The sequence below is a fragment of the Balaenoptera musculus genome, chromosome 13 (assembly GCF_009873245.2).
Source record: "Balaenoptera musculus isolate JJ_BM4_2016_0621 chromosome 13, mBalMus1.pri.v3, whole genome shotgun sequence".
NCBI classification, from domain to species: Eukaryota; Metazoa; Chordata; class Mammalia; order Artiodactyla; family Balaenopteridae; genus Balaenoptera; species Balaenoptera musculus.
Genome location: NC_045797.1, coordinates 84,223,187 through 84,229,186, shown reverse-complemented (window position 1 = coordinate 84,229,186; position 6,000 = coordinate 84,223,187).

Here is a 6,000-nt window from a genome sequence, read left to right as displayed (position 1 = left end):
ATACTACTGCCCCCTGCCCCCGCCCCTCAAAAAGCCTAATAAATATGCAGCATGGTGGTGACTGACAGGAAGGGGCCCCCCTGAGTTACGGACTGCACAACCTGCCCTGGGCCCTTTCAATGAAGCCAATTTTAAGTTTGACTTCCTGACCAGGCCTTTGCCCAAACTTAGGTACAAAGTCAAGGGTTTCCACATCGCAGAAGACTGTGAGGAGACTGTAGAGCTCTCCTTTCCTTCAGGAGCCTGTTTGCTGAAATGTACGCATGGGAAAGAGAAAAACACCCAGGGACAGGCAAACCCTGTGAGATTTCTGGATTTGGGACAAATGGGACCTCCAGTGGGGAAAGAAGGAGGTAATATGGAGGCAGTCATGGAAGTCTTGAATCTCAACTTTTCTGTATTTTTTGCCCCTGGTGTAAATTCACCCATTCAAAGAATATTCAAAGAACATGTTTAAAGCAACTACTACATGCTAGGCCTTAGGGATGTAAAGCTGAAAGGAAAACAGACTGGATTCCCTTTATAAACACACGGCCTAGTAATGGGGACTGACATATAATGTGAAAAATACTATAATAGAATAATGAACAACACACCTTGGGAGCAAAGACGGAGATATGCCCAACTCCACCTGGGGAGAGGGTGAAGGCTGGTCTGTGAATTTTAAGGATTTTGAGTTGAGTTTTTAAATTTATTATTATTATTATTATTATTTGGCTGCACTACATGGCATGTGGGATCTTAGTTCCCCAACCAGGGATCAAACCCAGGCCCCCTGCATTGGAAGTGCAGAGTCTTAACCACTGGACTGCCAGGGAAGTCCCTTGAGCTGAGTTTTGAAAGATAGAAGGAACTCACTGAGTAGACAAGAGCCAACGGGCATCCTAGAGAAACGAAAAGGCTCACGGTAAGATGCAACTGTGCAGAAATGCACAGCACTTTGGGGCGCTATTGATGGTTGGACCCATTCCCCAAACTCAGCCAGAGAGACCTTTCAAAAATAAAGTCTGCTTAAAATGGTTCTGTGGTTTTCCATTCCCCTAGGTAGTCACAAATTCCTTACCATGGAATCTTCTGAGCTCTTCCATGACCAAGAACCCACTGGCCTCTCCAGCTTTCTCTCTCAGCACTTGTAGGCCACTCTTCCCTTCAGCTGCTTGAAAACACCCAGAGCTCTCACCTGTGACTCTTTGCACACACTGGCTCTCACCACCAACTTCCAACTTACATCCATTGTTTCTTACTCATTCCTTTGGGTCAGGGGCCTGCCCTGCATCCTAGGCCAGGTGATGTCCATCTGCTCTGCTCTAGCAAAACACCCATTGAACTTGATTGGACGTTCTTGTTCAGAGTCTGTCCTCCGCCTTCGACTGTCTGCTCTAGGGGATCAGGGACTGTGGGTACCTCACTCTCACCACTGGATTTTCAGAGCCCAGCACAGGATCTGATACACAACAGGAACTCGAATGAACGAATGAGTCAAGTGTGATTGCATCTCTGGATATATGTGAGGTTTGATGAGAAATTAGGTTGAACAGTTACACAGTCTAGACTGTGACTGACCTTATACAGCACACTAAGGAATTTGGATTTTATTCGCAGACTGTGGGAAGCCATTACTGGATTTCTTTTTTATTCTTTTTTTTTTTTGGCCTCGCCACAAGGCTTGCAGGATCTTAAGATCTTAGTTCCCCTACCAGGGATCGAACCCAGGCCCCCGGCAGTGAAAGCACCGAGTCCTAACCACTGGACCGCCAGGAATTTCCTGGATTTGCATTTTTTAAAATTAATTAATTAATTTATTTATTTATTTTTGGCTACGTTGGGTCTTCGTTGCTGCGTGCGGGCTTTCTCTAGTTGCGATGAATGGGGGCTACTCCTCGTTGCGGTACGCGGGCTTTTCATTGCGGTGGCTTCTCTTGTTGCGGAGCACGGGCTCTAGACGCGAGGGCTCAGTAGTTGTGGCGCATGGGCTTAGTTGCTCTGCAGCATGTGGGATCTTCCAGGACCAGGGATCGAACCCATGTCCCCTGCATTGGCAGGCAGATTCCTAACCACTGCGCCACCAGGGAAGTCCTGGATTTGCATTTTGTAAAGGTCGTTTTTGGAAAGATAATCCTGGTACCCATGCAGACAGGAGGGGTTGGAGAGGTGTCTGGACTGGAAATGGGAAGATGTGTTATAAAGCCCGTTCTTCATGCACAAAAGGGCTGAGGACCTGAATGAATGAGGGACGAGGAGTGAACTGAGGGGAAGGGGACCACTATGTGTGTATTAAACAGGTGGAATCATCACGACCTGGTGACCGACTGGACGTATGAGATGAGGAAGGGGAAGAATTTAGGATGGTGACACAGTTTCTGTTTCGACAGTTAGATGAAAAAGAAGAGCGAATTAGGTGAATGGAACCATGAAGTGAATTATCCTTTTATTTGGGTTGTCATCCCCTGGGGCCTTGATCAAAGAAAACCATCTTTTCTACGGCTTCGGATTAGCCTTTCTGAGCAAGGAGGTGAGGTGTCTTTTATTCCGTGAGGGACTCTTACACTCAAGAAGTGTAAGGACCACTTGTTCAGTCTGCAAGCCAGGTGGGCTCTGAGGCGCTACTCAACCCATCTGAGTCCGTCCTATCCTGTTCAGCAGGTCCACCCTTCTATCCGATTCAAGGTCTATAAGATGTGCTCTTTGCTTCTAAGAGCTCCGGGCTGGATTGTGGTGTCATTTTATGGAGCGGGGCACAAAGGAGGCATTGATCAGCTGCCTTTGCTCCCATCAAATCCCTCAGTCATTCCTCTGCTGGGTCCTGTCTCCGGTGTAACGACTCCAACTGACCCAGTGTGCCTGACCCCGTTTCCAGAGGTCTGGCCCTGTGTGGGCCTTCTGACCACGTTCGGGGCACTGCCCAGTTCAGGACAGGACTCTGGTGGAGCCTGGAAGCCCAGGCCCAGAGCTGCTGTGCTCAGAGCCTGATGGAAAATCTGAGCAGGGCCTGAGCAAACAGCACAGCCCACGTCTTGGCATCTGCAAGAGGGCCTCACCAAAACACGACGCAGAGTCGGTGAGGTCAGCTTTGGCTGCGAACCTCGAACGGGGGGGGGAGCGTCCAGGGGAGGAAGGAAGGGACGCTGGTGAGCACGTTGCCAGGGTGTAGCCCTCGTTTAAAAACAACAACAGAGAAAGGAACTCTTGGAGGAAAGGTCCTTGACTCCAGACCCAGAGGCACTGGCCGTGGCTCATCTGATGTCTGACCAGGGCTGCCCGGAGCAGTTCGTTCAACACTGTCTCCCGGTCGAGTTAAAAGGCTTTAGAAAACAACTCACAACCCCTTTCCAAAGAGAGTCATACACACAGCCTCGCAGACACTGGGAATTCCACAGAGCTGAGAAAATGAAGTCTCTGTTTAAAGCCATGGCTAGGCCTCTCATATGACTAAGGGTTATTGCTTCTGCTTAGAGGCAGGAAATATCCACAGCTCCAAATCCTACGGGCAAACCAAGCCCTCCCTGAGTGCCAGTTAAACAAGCACTTTCAGAATGTATACTGGGCATTTTCAGATCCCGTGGGAACGGTTTTGCTCTCAGATCAGAATCGTGTCAGGGGTTGTCCAGAGGGCTGAAATTAATGGTCTGTGAAGGGGGCTTGCTGACTTAAAACCTGCCCTCTAGGATTTGCCCTGACACATGCATGCGTTTGAAAAGAAGTCCAAAAGTCTTGGTTTGGGGTTTCTCCTCTAAAATGCTAGATAAAGCTTCCCAAACTTGCTTTATCTAAAATCTCCTGGAGCGCGTATTAAAAATCCAAATTTCCAGACCTCTCTCCTGAAGACTGATTCAGTGGGTCTAGAGTAGGGCCTTCTGGAATCTGGATTTTTTTTTTGAGAATGTTCTCCTTTTTATTTTTATTTATTATTATTATTATTATTATTATTTTGGAATCTGGATTTTTTTAAAGGGTCCCTGGAAATTCTTGTGATTAGGCAAATAACAGCAATGCTTTTGAGTCATGGGGCACTGGTAGGGGGGCAGACCAGCCCATGGTCATTCCCACTGCACGCCTGACAGGTAAGCAGTGACCACAATGAGGAGGAGACCACGTTGACCTGGGGGACCACAGGGTAACATGGGGACAACAGGCAGGAATGCTCTGGGGGAAGGAAGCAGCACCAGGACAGGGTGGAGAGGTGGGGGATTTTGTCAGCCATCCTCCATTTCCTCAAAGTTTATGAGAAGATCATCTCTGAATGAGATGTTCTAAATAAGGCTGCATCTGCTGGGATTATGAACCATAACCGTAGGATTGTTTAGATAGGACATGTTTGGAACGTAGTGACAGGATGGAATAGATTGACTGTCTAGAGAGTTGGGAGAAAATGTAATTTTCGGGGAGGTTTCACTGGGACTTGACACCCAGATCACATGGCACCAAGTCATAGGTACTCTGGTGTGACCTTGAGCTCCTCTTCCACTGACTGAAGAATGCCTCTATGAAGGGCGTTTGTTTGCTTCTGTGCATGAAACCAGGTGCCTCTGCAGACACCATTTCACCATCATCTCTGTATTCCCAGGGTCCAGCACAGACAGGGCCTGGGACACGGTACACCATCCATGAGTGCCATTCAATGGCTTTGAGTGGCATCTTTTATATTTTTTGACCTTAGGGCTCCGGGCATTGTGATGGATCTGACTCACGGCCAGAGCAAGATTTGATTCTGATTTTCTCTATAAAGCCTCAGGAAATGCTTAAGACTGGTGGCATTTCAGAGACTTATTCTCAAGTCTTTCTGTATTCATTCCTCTCTTCAGACTCACGCTGACTCAGGTCCGTCCCTTCAAACGGATGCGCTAGGAAACCCTCCTGGACCCACAATTAATAACCCAACAGCCCGGATGCTCAAATCCCCCACTGCCTCGAGGGTGAGCTCCTTCCTGAGGAAGCTTCGCTCTCTTTCTTCAACTCAGCAACGTGTTCTTTAGTCCCAGCTGGAATGTGTCACTGAAACACTGAGCAGTGTAAGCCTTCTCTGACAGCTTCAATTATCAGCTCAAGGAATAAAAACAAAAGTCAGGAAGAGGTGTCAGAGGCAGAAAAGCAGCACAGAATTGGGTCCTCCTGTGGCATGAATAATGTGAAGGAATATGTTTTTCTCCTAAGTTGTAGTTCCATTTTGGGAGTTTGCTTCCTGAGGGGGGCATTAAAAAGGCCTTGTTTGACAATTTAGAAAAATAAATGACCCAAAGAAAGATTTATCTGTGATAGAATCACACTATGTTTTCAAGGGTGAAATGCATGACTAATAATAGCTTTTAGGGAGCAACTACTGTGTGCCAGGTGTTTTTACCTAGATAATCTCTAATTCTTGAACAGTCCTGCTAGACGAGTAGTAGTGACTCCTTTCACATATCCCCGTCTTTCCAGTGGAGAACTTAAGGCTCCCAGAGCAATTTGCTCAAGGTTACAGAAGGTTGGAGGATTTGAATTTTGGACATGAACCCTAGAAGTCACACTTTTTTTTTTCGTCTTTAACACTTTTTATGACACTAATTTCTGTTTTGTTTTGGTAACAGCTTTACTGATATATAATTCACATACCATACAATTCAATCATTTTAAGTGTACAATTCAATGATGTTTAGCATATTTCACAGAGTTGTACAACCATCACCACAAGCAATTTTAGAACTTTTCCATCATCCAAAAAAGAAACATGTACCCTTTAACGATCACCCTCCTGTTCCCCCAGCCCCTCCACTGCCCCCAAGCAACCAGTAATCTATTTTCTGTCTTTACAGATTTCTATATTCTGGATATTTCATATAAGTGGAATCATACAATATGTGGCCTTTTGTGTCTGGCATCTTTCACGTAGCATAATGTTTTCAAGGCTCACCCATGTAATAGACTGTGTCAGTCTATTTCCATTCCTTTTTACGGCTGAAGACTATTCCACTATTTTAGGGATTTGTGTTCCTCCCAAATTCCTATGATGAAATCCTAACCCCT